This window comes from Populus trichocarpa, chromosome 3 (genome assembly GCF_000002775.5).
Source record: "Populus trichocarpa isolate Nisqually-1 chromosome 3, P.trichocarpa_v4.1, whole genome shotgun sequence".
NCBI classification, from domain to species: Eukaryota; Viridiplantae; Streptophyta; class Magnoliopsida; order Malpighiales; family Salicaceae; genus Populus; species Populus trichocarpa.
The window spans coordinates 1,080,247-1,095,299 of record NC_037287.2 but is presented as its reverse complement, the minus strand read 5'-3'; positions in this window follow the sequence as shown (position 1 = coordinate 1,095,299).

Genomic DNA, 15,053 nt, shown 5'->3' with positions numbered 1-15,053 from the left:
ATATTGAAGTTTAAGGGCCAATTGGGGACTTAATTGAGAAAATTCGAAACCAGGGACCAAATTGAAAGAGGCGCGTAAATGGAGGGGCGGAGACCGAAATTGACAGGGATGCAATTGAAGAGAAAAAAGATGATTAAGGGCTGATTTGGAATTTGGCGCGTTTTGGCGCCACATTCAAATGAAACGGCGCGTTTTCTCCAAAACGACGCCGTTTCATACATTCAAAAAAAAAAAAAAAAAAAAAAAGAGAAAGAGCAGAACGGTGTCGTTTTGAACGACACTGTTCATCTTCTTCCCCCGATCACGCAGCGGGGAAGAAGGAAAAAGGTTTGCTTTAATTTGAATTTCTGCCGGCCACTCTCTCGCCTGGAGCCCACCGACCGGACACAATGGCCGACCACCCACCGCGCACTTGCCAGAAAACCGGGGAAGGGGGCCGAACCTTGGCAGTCGTGCCCAATGGCCGACCGGCCGGTTGCTCCCCATGCCACAGCAAAGCCACGCCCTGGGCTCTATAAATAGAACCCCAAGAACGCTGGAGGGAGGGGAACAGACGGGGGAAAGAAGGAGAAAACGAAAAAACAGAGGAGAGAGAGAGGAACGGAAAAAACCGAAAGAGAGAGAAAGGGGAGAGGGAGAAGAGAACCGAAAGAAGGGGGAAAGAAAACCAAAGAAGGAGAAGAAAAGGGAAGGAAACAGAGGAGAAGGAAAGAGGAAGAATCCCTCTTTCCGCCGCTTGAGACAGCAGCGCCGCTGCTTGGAGTCGCCGCCAGGGAGCAGCGACACCGCTACCAACCTCCACCACAGAACCGCCAGAAACGCAGCCAGCCACCGCTTCCGCCTCCGCGCCAGGTAACTTTTCTTCCCCTTCTCCCTCGCGTTTATTTTCTCGTTTCGTTCCCTGCATGTAGAACGAGTAACGTTCTGCATGCAGGGGTGGGGGGAAAATAATTCCCCCCCCCCGCCCCGTTTTGGCTTGGGCCAGGCGGATCCTGGCCCAGCCCTGTCTTCTGGGCCGGGCCTGGCCCAGAAGATAATGTGTTTTTTGTTTTGGGCCGAGATCGGCCCAACAATTTTGGGCTGAGTCCGGCCCAGTCGGTTGGGCCAGACCAGCCCAGCCCATTTAATATTATATATTATATTATATATATTATATTTTGTATTATTTATATAGATATATATATATATGAAAAAATTACAAAAATTCTTCAAAAATTATTTCAAAAATATGTGATTTTCTGTAATTTTATTACTGTATTTTGATTAATATTGGTTGGTATTTTATACTGAAAAGATACAAATCCGGTATTAACATACCCGGTTTTCATCAAAACATCAAAGATTTTCAAAATAAAAAATGTCTTTTGCTTTCAAAAATTTTCTAAAATATCTTTGAAAATATTGTTGATTTTTCTGCATTTGCTTTATCAAAGTAGATTAATATTTGGTTGTATTTTTATACCGCAAGGATACAAACCCAGTATTAAAAATACCCGATTTGCGTCAAAACGTACAAAATACATATTTAAAAAATGTTTTGTTTTAAAATACGGCCTAGTCTCTCCAATATATATATATAAATATTATAACATCATATTTTCACACAACAAAAGAAATTTCAAAACAATATATGTATTAGCATGCATTTTGGCTTTAATAACCAGTTTATTCAAGCCATGAGAACTAGGCCAATATTCCAAAAATTCTAAAAAATCTTTTTGTCCTCTGTTAGTATATGGGATTACGAATTTATACGTAAAACGTATTCCTGAAATTAAAAATATGTTTTTTTACATAGACGCTAGAACGGTTAGGTTTTACCCGATAAGATAAGGACCTCCTTATTAAGGAGGACTTTTCTTGAACCATAGACGGACCAACAACTAGGAAACACAACGAAAACACCTTAAATTTTATCAGACAATTAAACGATGCAGCTTACCTTAGGTAGGGCGTATTTGGGGTGTTAATACCTTCCCTTTACGCAACCAGTCCCCGTACCCGATCTCTGAGACCAGTTAGGGTTCCTAGTGACCAAAATACTAGGTGGCGACTCCCACACCATTTTTCACTGCTAAGAGACAACGAATTCCTTGTCTCCCTACGTTGACCATATATATATCCCCCATATTACATTTTTTGTGGGTGGACGATCGCCGCGACGTCGCTCACGTGCGACAAGATTCAATGTCAAAACATCGATAACCAAGATGAGAGGAACTGTAGCCAAAAAACACACATGGAGAAGACCGAAAATCCAATTTATGATTATTATATGGACGCAAAAAAGGAAAACAGAGACATCCAAAAGTACGCAAAAAATGATAAGCAAGAGGCCGTTGAAACAAACAATCAAATGAGATAAACCGAAGTGTCAAAAGCATAATTCCAAAAGCAAAATGGAGCTTTACATTGTCCTAGAAGAGTAAGGCTGGTTTTCACAATATGCCTATGATGTCTTTCTACGGTTCCATTTTGTTCGTGAGTGTGAGGACATATCAGACGGTGATGAATACCAATGGTCTGAAAGAAAGTGGAGAGTTTGCGATATTCACCGCCCCAATCAGTTTGAACAGATTTTATTTTTAATGAAAATTGATGTTCGACAAGAGTTTGAAATTGATGAAAAACAGAATAAACATCAGATTTTGCAACAAGTGACTTCCACAAATAGTGCCTTCTCTTTTGCTGGAATTTGGAAAGGTATTGTCCCTCCTAAGGTAGAGATCTTTTGCTGGATGGCTATCATTAACAGAATCAACACCCAGTGTATGTTGGTTCTAAGAGGTATTTTGGGTAGCTCATAGTCTAATTGCCCTATATGCCTAGTAGAGGAAGAGTTGGTGGACCATAGCCTGCTGCACTGCCATAATCATTGGCTCATTTGGTCCAAAATCATTAAGTGGTGGGGTTTAGTTTGGTGCTGCCCAAAGAGCTTCTCAGATTTGTGGTCTCAGTGGACTTCCCTGGTACATGGTCACTTTTAGAGGAAAGCGTGGATGATGTTGTTCTTCTCAGTGGCATGGTCTCTTTGGCTTCTTTGAAATGATCTGATTTTCCAACAGAAGACACCTAACTATGATTCAATATTCTTTCTTATTATCACCCGTCTATGCCTACGGCTAAAAGCTATCCATTCTGATTTCCCATACTCCCCTACAGATCTGATCAGATCGGCAGATGGCCTGCTTCGGTGGTCCAATGCTCACTCTTTCAGAATTAATAATATGTGGTCTCCTCCTATGATTAATAGCCTCAAATGGAACGTAGATGGTTCTTCTTTTGGTAAGCCAGGCCCCTCTGGAATAGGTGGTGTGCTGCAAAATCACCATGGCCATCTTCTTGGTATGTTCTCTGTTCCAGTTGGGATTTTAGACTCTAATATTGCTGAGTTAAGGGCTATTGTCAAAGCCATTGAACTATCAACATCTAATTGTCTCCTCCACCATCAACATTTCATCATAGAATCTGACTCTGCCAATGTTATTAGCTGGATGCATAAGCCTCACATCCGCCCCTGGAAGCATCACAATCTTTTCTCCTCTATCAATAGACTGAATGCATATTTTGGCTCAATCACCTTCTCCCATATCTTTCGTGAAAGTAATTGCATGGCTAAACAAGGAGTGCGGAGATCAAGTGAATTTGTTGCCTGGTTTTGACTCCACCATTAATATTGTGGCCTTGCTTATGTGTCTTTTGCTGTTATGCTGTTGAGTTTATTTTTGTTCTGTTTTGTAGAGGACTGCTTAGCTATGAGTTCATTCAGATGGATATTCTCTGGTTTTCTTTGCTTTTACTTATCTTAGACTGTGTTCTATCTTCTTTATGGCCTTTCGTCATATTAAGATATTGTACAGCTTCTATACTAATCTCGCCAGACTTTGGCGTTTAAATGATATAAGTAATCTTTCAAAAAAAACAAGAAAAGCAAGTGATATTTGATTTAATTTGAGCGGTAGCTAGCGCGCTACCTAGTATAATACATCGCTGTCATAGCATGCAGAAAAGAGCTAGCATATATAAAAATAGTTTAATTTAAAATTCATATCATTTTTATCCAAACAAAGTGTTGATAAACCAATCAATAGTTGAATTGCTGACTGACAGTTGACCATTTCACAATTTATGTCTAAATGGTCGGTGGATATATAGCTGGAAGCAAATGACTGATTCAAAACACTTATCATCTACCTTTGGTGCATAAATTGTTCTAACCTCACTCTATCTTAATCACATGTCTTTTATCGATCTATTAAACGTCAACACAAACGATGAACGTCCGATAATATTTATTTATTATATATAAAAAAGAATGTTAGAATGTGATGGATTGAAGATATATGTCGAGGGCGAAAATAGTGCGTATCCGTGCATGCACTTAAATTGCCGTAAGAACATACCCTTTCGTAGGGCACGAAATTGGAGTAGTAATTAATGAATGCTCCATCACTCACTGAAAAGGGCCAAATCTTGGAGATTAATTTATAAATTGATTCACCTGATGAGTGAGTTATGATTTTACATATAAATATTAAAAAAATAATTCCATTTTAACTTTTAATAAGAAAAAAATCATGATTTAAAATAAAATTATTTTAAATTATCTCCACAAGGACAGCCATAAGTAGCCTAATTAAATAGAAAGGGGATCCCTGTCATGGCGGTGGTTCCTTTTATCACAGCAGACGGGGCCCTTTTACCCTTTTGTCGGGTCTTCCAAGATTGATTGCTGCTGGGGATTATTTAATCCATCTCTCGTTCCAAGTCTCAATCTAGTAAGGATGTTTTCGGATGATTTGACAGTAACGCTTGCACCTTTGAGCAACAATAAGGGACAATTTCCCTCGCGCAGGCCCCACAATTATACGGAGCTGGTGAAGCCTATCAGAATTCTCACGCAGGTAAGAACATGGACCGGCCAATATGAACAAATATATAGTCGGCCAAGCAATTATCTTTTCCTCTGCAGAAATGATTCTTAATTTTGCTTTTAAGGTTTGACGGTTACACGGTTACACGTCCTGATCTGATGGAATCTTGGAAACCGTACCCAAATGGACCTACTTCAATCATGAAAACATTAGCAACAAATCTCCAATAGCATATTGGAAAAGTGATACATGCCACTTCAATGTTAGGCGTTCATTATAATAAAATTATTTTGAAATATTTTTGTATTTTTTTTATTTAGACATGCTATCCATTATAATGAGATTCTTTTGAAAAACAATCCTAATATTTTTTACTTGGACAGATCACTTATCACAATAAGATCATTTTGAAAAAAAATCTTAGTATTTTTTCTTGGACAGATCACCCATCACAATAAAATCATTTTAAAAATTTATTGTATTTTTTATCTAGGCAGATCACTCATTATAATGAGACTATTTTAAAAAATCTTTGTTTTTTTACCTAAACAGGTCACCTATTATAATGACATCACTTTGAAAAATCTTGGTATTTTTCCACCTGGAAAGGTCCCTTATACTAAGACCATTTTAAAAAATCTTTGCATTTGGACAAGTTACCAATTACAATGAGACCACTTTAAATTTTTTTGCATTTTTTACATAGGCACGTCACCTATTATAGTAAGACCACTTTGAAATCCTTTGCATTTTTCACTTGAGCAGGTCGCTCATTACAATAAGATCACTCGAAAAATCTTTTTTATTTTTCCACCTGGATAGATCACTCATTACAATGAGACAACATTTGGGAAAAAAAAAAAGCATTTATATTTTTCATCTGGGTAGGTCACCCATGACAATTTAACTATTCTAAAATCTTTGAATTTTATAAATAAGCAGGTTGCCTGGTACAACCATACCACTTCAAAAGGTCTTTTACAAAGATCATTTTTTTCTTTACAAATCATATCCCTTTTTCATCTTGTGCGCTTTTGAACCCTCACTTCAAACATTTTTAGAAAGGTTGACCATATCTTGATCTAGTGAATCTGTTATCTCTCATTCCTTCGTCTTTTTTACAAAGCTTACCATCTCAGTTCTTTTACGAGACTTTTTGTCGTAAGCAATGTAAAGAAGGGGAAACTGTCATAACTCGTTTGTGGGTTATTTCTCAAATTCATCTTTTTTCTTTCCAAAATAAAAAAAAATAATAATAGTAAAAAGACTGATATTTTGACAAAAAGCAATCTGGGAGGATTTCAAATGTAGAAAAAATCAAGTTGCAATTTTTGATGAAATCGAGAGCCTAATTGTACCCTATTTTACCCAAAACTGGAGAGACAATGCACATTCAAGGTCTTTGTCAAGGCACTTACATGGATCCCTTCAATAAGAATTCATTTGGGTGCACGAGCCCATAATAAATTGAAAAAGTCATATTTATTCACACGAGTAAATTTTTACCCGGAGCCATAGATAGACTACCGGTTAGAAACCCATCAAAACCTTTAAACGACATTCAAAACCACAATGCAGATTACCTCAGGTAGGGTGTGCTAGGGGTGCTATTACCTTCCCTCACCACAATCAGTCCCTTAATCTTGAATCTTTGATAAAACCAATATACTCGGATTTCCTAGCGAGATTGAACCCAACAACTAGATGGAGACTCCTTTGACCCCCGATGCCACGCATCCATATACGACAGGGTGCGACTCCCATGACCCCCGATACCGTGTGTTAACGTGCAATAGAATGATGACTCCTTCGACCCCCCTGACACCACGCGTCCATGTGCAACAATTACTACAATGTTTTTTTCTCATCAATAGATTGTAGAGTCAGATTCTTATAATGCTATCAATTGGATTAGAGGAACTAATGATATGTGTATTTGGCGCTTGCAAGGTGCGTTTAATGTTATTTTCAATACACGCAAAAAGTTCTCTGGTGTTGATTTTCAACATGTTCATTGAGAGAAGAATGAAGTTGTAGTCTGGCCAAGCAAGCAGTTTTTGGAGATATTGATCCAGTAGCCTGGCTTTAGCTTTATTCAGTTTTATTTTTAATGTATGTGATTACGTGTCTTTTGTTTTGTTGTAAGTTTCTGTTAAGTCATGTTATTAATAACTATAACAGTGCTTAATAAATCATGTTATTAATAACTATAACAGTGCTTAATAAATCATTAGTATTTCATATATAAAAAAGTGGCTATTAAATGGTTCAGTACATGGACCGGCACACAAATGAACCCTTGAAATTATAAAGTTCGAATGCTACTACCACACTTGTTCAAAAATTTGTATTTAATAAGTATTTCTTCCTAAGTTTAAAATTTATAATTATATAACAACAAGGCTTTCTAACAACAAGGCCTTCTAATGAAACAAAAAAAAAATCTCAGTAAATTTTTTTCTAACAACAACTTCGATACGCAACAACAATCTCAGTAAATTTATAATTATATAACAACAAGGCTTTCTAACAACAACTTCGATACGCAAAGGGTATGAAGCTCGACTAAACTCTCGCATGTATGAAGCTCGACTACGGAAGCAAATGTTTGACCGAAAGTGATTCAAAACACTTATCATCTTTCGTGCATAAATTGTACTAACTTCATTCTCTCTTTATTCAATGCCATTTATCGACCAATTAATCGTCCACAGAAGAAAAACCAAACGATAATATTTATTATATATATAAAAAATGAATGTTGATCCTTCACTCACTGAAAAGGGCCACGTAGATAATATCTTGGAGATGGTTACCAACTAGCATTTCTATCCCAAAACCCTAAGACCAATTCGACAGAAAAGAAATTGCTTTTGAAAATCATTAATTGTTGATAATATATCGTCAGTTAAAACTATGGATATTTTTCTTACTGAAAGTATTGACTAACAAATCACGGGAATTCAGAGAATTCAATTGTTTCTAGAACAATTAATTATATGTCGAATAAGTTTATACATCAATAAATATAGAGTGAAACACAACATCACGCAACAAGCTAGCTGGCTTACCATAAGATCACTGCTGAGTCTCTATAAATACTTGCTACCCCTGTCACTACAAATACATAAAACCTTCTTTAACCTAATTATTTCAAAGCATTAGTTTTCACTAGCCATGGAAATCTTCACAAAGAAACTCACTCCTATTGATTTTGATAGAGGATTGGTGCTACCACCCTGTTCTAACCTAGAACCCCTGCAACATTTTCAAGGGACCATAGAATTGTCCACCATAGTTGAGTCAGCTGCAGGAACCAGTTTACCGGACCCAGTGACAATTCACTGCTCAACCATAAGAGGAAGCCTTGTATTTAAAAGAGGTTGGTATGATATTGCTCGCTATGTTGGCCTCAAAAGTGGAGATACTGTGACTTTCTATCAGGAGGTTAACGGAGGAGCACAGTTCAAATTGAAAGTGAGAAATTTTCGTTAAAGTAAAGAAGAAATGTGATGGAAACAGTGTCTTCCATACATGCATGAACGTCCGAGCGCACGTCCTTCTGTTTCTTCTTTGTTCTGTCTCCTGCAATCTTCGTGTCTAGTTTCTGTCCGGTGTCAGCAGTTGAGAAAACTTTTCTCAAAATTATCTCCTGCAATCTTCGTGTGTAGTTTCCTCATTTCCTTGCATGAGTGAGGAAATTATGAATAATTAATTTCTTCTTTAGATGAAAGAGTTTGTCGGTGATTGTAATATGTGTTTGGAGCTTTAATTTTGTGATTTTTGGTAACAAAATTATTTTGTGTTGTGAATTACTTTAAAAACTTCAATGAGATGTGATTTGATTCATCAGCTTAAACTGAAATTATATATTAAAGAAGAAGCAAATCATTTTACTCTAAATTATATATTATAGAAGAAGCAAATCATTTTTCATAGTAATTTAATTATGTTTTTCCAAAAGAAGAAGAAATAGCGCATGAGGTAGTGCCATTGAAGCTTAACTCTCAGCTAATTTAATTTTGAATGATGAAATTGTTAAAAACTATTGATGAAAAAAGCTTGCAAATGCACAACAAAATAGTAAAAAAATGAATGGAGATAAAATTTGAGAGAGAAAACCTAAGGAGGATGAAATTAAAAAATAAATAATAAATAATTCAAAAATAATAAATAACAATTAAAAGAACGATGACAAATTGAAAAGATTAAAAATCATAGGGGGTGAAATTGAAAAATATTTGTAATTTGATAAATTATTTATAGATTAAAAAATGGTAAAGGGTGAAATTAAAAAAAAAAAAACTATAGAGGGCTAACCCAATAGAATCAATCCACAAAAAAAAAAGGATACAAATAAGAAAACATCAACTTTAAAAAAAAAGAAAAAAAAAACCTACAAACCCGAGTAAATCTTCTAAACTTGATATAATCTCTAAAACCAAATGAAAAAGATAAGACGAGAAGCCCAAGCTCGACGATATGGGGCATAACGAATCATTTTACAAGTCAATCCTAAGGTCTAGAAACACATGGATGGACCAAAAGGAGGTCTGCTAGCAAGCACTAGTGATCCTTTCATACAATAAGGAATATAATATGTATTGATCTTCACTTCGTTCAAGAACTTTCTTCTATCTTGGGTACTCCAATGAGCTGTCAAAGGTCTTGAAATAAGAAAATTAACAATATTAGCAAACAAAGGCATTGTAGAGACAAAAAGTAAAGAATCATCAGGAAAGTAGTCATCGATCGGTGTGATGTCAAATCTCGAATCTGTTGTCAATCTTGACAAATGATCTGCAACAACATTTTTGGTGGCTTTCTTGTCCTTGATTGTGATATCGAATTCTTGAAGTAACAAAATCCATCGTACCAATCTAGCCTTAGAATCCTTTTTAGAAAGAAGATATTTCAATGCTGTATGATCACTAAAAACAACAACAGGTGAGCCAACAAGATAAGATATGACCTTGTCACATGCAAATACTACTGCAAGTAATTCCTTTTCAGTGGTAGTGTAATTCATTTGAGCACTATTTTAAATTTTACTTGCATAGTAAATCACATAGGATTTCTTATCTTTTCTTTGTCCTAAGACAGCACCTACGACATAATTACTAGCATCACATATTATTTGAAAAGGTAATGACCAATCAGGAGGTTGAATGACTGGAGCAGAAGTAAGCAAGCTTTTAAGTTTAACAAAGGCTTTTTCACATTGTTTAGTTCATTCAAAAACATTTTTCTTTGTTAGAAGGTTACACAATGGTTTAAATATTACACTAAAATCTTTGATGAACTTTCTGTAAAAACCAGTATGTATTAAGAATGATCTAACATCTTTAATAGATTTTGGTGTTGGCAAGTTAGCAATCAACTTGATTTTAGATTTATCAACCTCAATTCCTTTCGATGAAACAATGTGACCAAGTACAATGTCGTTTGTTACCATAAAATGACATTTTTTCCAATTCAGTACAAGATTCTTCTCTTCATACCTGCTCAAAACCTTTTCTAAGTTAGTCAAATAATCATCAAATGAATCGCCAAAAACAGAAAAATCATCCATAAAAATTTTAAGAAAACATTCAACAATCTCTCTTGGTTTTCTTTCTCTTGTTTTTTTTTGTTTTTTCTTTTTTCATGGCAGGCCAGTAGTCATGCCGTTGTCTGTTTGTATGCTGTTCATGTTAGGATTATTTTAGACCATTGGAAGAACACACCGTTGACTCTTAGACTATGACAAAGTCATTGTCACCTTTCCTGAAACAAGCTAATATTGGCGAGTTCGATACGCAAAGGGTGGCTATAGCCTGGGTGACATGGCAATTAAATATCTTCGCCACACAAATAAACTCTCGCATGTATGAAGCTCGACTGCGGCAACATTCGTTTAGAGATAGTCTCATATATAAAAATAGCTTTATTGAAAATTCATATTATTTTTAAAAATAAAGTGATTCAAAACACATATCACCTTTAGTGCATAAATTGTACTAACTTCATTCTCTCTTTATTCAATGCCATTTATCGACCAATTAATCGTCAACAGAAGAAAACCAAACGATGAACGTCGCGTAATATTTATTATAAAAAAAAATAATTGAATGCTTGGAGATGGTTGCCAACTAGCATTTCTATCCCAAAACCCTAAGACCAATTCGACAGAAAAGAAATTGCTTTTGAAAGTCATTAATTGTTGATAATATATCGTCAGTTCAAACAATGGAGATTTTTCTTTCTGAAAGTATTGACTAACAAATCATGGGAATCCAGAGAATGCAATTTTTTCTATAACAATTAATTATATGTCGTGTTAGAGAATAACATAAATCACAATTTGGGATCTCATCTAACAGTTTAAGTTATTTGATTGAACTGGTCCTTTAACATGATATCAAAGCCTTAATAACCAAATGGTCACGAGTTCGAATCTCATCATCCCCATTTATTTTATAAAAAAATAAACATAAAGTAATGTGAACATGTGCAATTTTTAAGCCCAAAAGGTTTTCACTTGAGGGGGTGTGTTAGAGAATAATATAAATTATATCGTGGGACCTCACCTAATAGCTTAAATTATTGGATTGATCTGTTTTTTATCATGTAGAATAAGTTTATACATCAATAAATAATAAATACAGAGTGAAACACAACATCACGCAACAAGCTAGCTGGTTACCATAAGATCACTGCTGAGTTCTCTATAAATACTTGCTACCCATGTCACTACAAATACATAAAACCTTCTCTAACCTAATTATTTAATAGCATTCGTTTTCACTAGCCATGGAAATGTTCACAAAGCAACTCACCCATATTGATCTTGCGAGAGGATTGGAGCTACCACAGTACAATTCTAACCTAAAACCCCTGCAACATATTCAAGGGACCTTAGAATTGTCCACCATAGTTGAGTCAGCTGCAGGAACCCGTTTACCGGACCCGGTGACAATTCACTGCTCAGCCATAAGAGGAAGCCTTGTATTTAAAACAGGTTGGTATGATATTGCTCGCGATATTGGTCTCAAAAGTGGAGACACTGTGACTTTCTATCAGGAGGTTAACGGAGGAGCACAGTTCAAATTGAAAGTGAGAAATTTTCGTTAAAGTAAAGAAGAAATGTGATGGAAACAGTGTCTTCCATACATGCATGAACGTCCGAGTGCACGTCCTTCTGTTTCTTCTTTGTTCTATCTATCTTCGTGTCTAGTTTCTGTCCGGTGTCAGCAGTTGAGAAAACTTTTCTCAAAATTATCTCCTGCAATCTTCGTGTCTAGTTTTTTCAATTCCTTGCATGTGTGAGGAAATTATGAATAATTAATTTCTTCTTTAGATGAAAGAGTTTGTCTGTGATTGTAATATGTATTTTGAGCTTTAATTTTGTGATTTTTTGGTAATAAAATTATTATGTGTTGTGAATTACTTTAAAAACTTCAATGAGATGTGATTTGATTCATCAGCTAATTAAACTGAAATGATATGAGAAGCAAATCATTTTTCAGAGTAATTTAATTATGTTTTTCCAAAAGAAGAAGAAATAGTGCATGAGGTAGCGTTATTGAAGCTTAACTTTCAACCAATTTAATTTTGAATGATGGAATCATTAAAAAATATTAATAAAAAAAGTTTGCAAAAGCACAAAAAAATAGCAAAAAAAAAAAAGAATGAAGATAAAATTTGAGAGAAAAAACCTAAGGAGGATGAAATTATAAAAAAAATAAAAATGATTAAAAAAATAAATAGCAATTAAAAGAACGAGGACAAAATTTGAAAGATTAAAAATCATAAGCAGTGAAATTGAAAAATATTTGTAATTTGATAAATTATTTAAAAAATAGTAGAGGGTGATATTAAAAAAAAAACTATAGAGGGCTAACCCAATAGAATCAAACCACAAAAAAAAAAAAAAATATAAAATAAGAAAACATCAGCTTTAAAAAAAGAGAAAAAAAAACCTACAAACTCGAGTAAATCTTCTAAACTTGGTCTAATCTCTAAAACTAAATGAAGAAGATAAGATGAGAAGCCCAAGCTCGATGTTAGGGGGCATAACGAATCATTTTGCAAGTCAATCCTAAGGTCTAGAAACACATGGACCAAAAGGAGGTCTGGTAGCAAGCACTAGTGATCCTTAGTTGTGAAATCCCTTAAACACTTTTTTAACCTACAAATATCATTTTTCTTCGTAACCAAAAGCCGAAGCTAAAGTTACATGCCCAATCAAGCTCTTTCTAATAAAAGGCAGGCAATTTGGATCGGTAAGCAATGTTTTCCAATGTGAAAGAAACCGCCTATTTTTTATACACATAAAACAAATGCTTTGAAGACTACTTCTCTAAAACCATCAAATTAAAAGTTGAACCCTACTAACCAACAAAACACGAAACAAAAGGTCACTTCATTTTTTTTCCCAAAACAACAAAACAAAGATTTTCAATAAATATGAAAACCTATCCATAGGAATCGCTTGAATTCTTTTTGGAATAAGTTTGCTTGAAACTAATGTCAAAATGATTTTTGTGTTTGGAATGGCTTTGAAATTCCAGAAATTTTCCTATAAAAATAATTCATTATAAATAACCAAATCTTATTCCGTATAGCATTGTCCCTAAAAAAAACTTGAAACTAAACACCTGTGGACATGATCAGTTTGAGGGGCAATCCAAGAAACATGATAGGGTTGGCTTCACGATTCCCTTTCTAAGAAAATAGAGAATGTGAAGCAAAACTGATGATCTTTGAGATAAAGGTTTTTAGGCTAAAAGGTATGTTGATATCATTTGAGAATTGCCCTTCCTAAAGGTTAAGATTGTTGCTTCCTAATTTTTTACTCCATTTTTGAAGTATTTCAAGAAAAACAAAAAATAGCAAAAAAACCTAAAAAATATGTTATTGATGTCCTTGCGCCACCTACAACGTCTTTTTCTATGTGTTTAGTTGTTAACGTGCTTTTTAAATCGACGTTGATGTCGCTCTTTTTCAAAAAAATACAAAATACAAAAATAAGAAAAATCAAAATCTACAAGTGACCAAATATGAAAAGAATGAAGTTGAGGGACCAATTTGTTTTAAGGATTGCTTGGTCACCAAGTTTGCTTGGAGACCAAGAAATTAAAAATAACAAATTTTTTTTTTATCTAAAAGTAAGTGGTGGTTACACACATATGGAGGAGGCAAAAATTAAGGAGAAACTTGAGGGAAACCAAAACAATTCACACATACTCTCCCACACCTACACGACACAAAAAACAAACTCTAAACCTATTATACCCAGACCAGCCACCAGCCAGACAAGAGGCAAAGAAAAAGTAAAAAACTTGCCAAAGATGACCATAGGTCCCCTATCCAGCCTTGGATCATCCACCATTGTCAATGACCTTAGCTAGACACAGCAACCACTAAACTAACCACCATCTTCCCCAGCAACCTGCATCCATTCTAGTCGACCAACACCTTTAAGCCACCACACCTTCGGTGGTAACCTACACCCACGGTGGTAACCTACACCGACAACCTTCTATCCCACCGAGAACAAGAACAACCATTTGTCCTAAAATCTCATATAACCAGCCACCCTCACTCTATACCAACAACAGCCGCCCCCCACAAACCAATTTCAACCTTTCCTTCTCCTTCTCCATAGATTCCAGTCGTGGCCAACACAACATCTCCCATAACCCACTCTCTCCCATCGAATCAACCACCTATAAACTCACCCAACTAACCCAGCTCCACCATCAGCCACGACTAGCCTTCCAATCGACAACCTTATGTCCCTCTCTCAACCTCAACACCACCAGTGGTGGTGGGTTTCCCCAAGTTAGCCACCAATCCACCCTCAAACTTCACAAAACAGCTCTGAAGCACCTCTCATCTCCTATCTCTAGCCTTAATCTTTCAATATGAAAAACAATGAAAATGGACATAGGAGGGTAGTAGTGGGTTTGTTTGAGGTTGGGGAGGAGGATTGTCCAATCTATTCAGATCTGTCGAAAGAAAACACATGTTCATGAAAATAGACATGACGAGAGACTTAAATGTGTTGGGATGCAATGTCAAAACAATAGTAACCTAGGTGAGATGAACTATAACCGAAAAACACACATTGAGAGGAACAAAAATCTAATTTATGATTATGATAGGGGCACATAAATGCAAAGCAGAGACATCCCA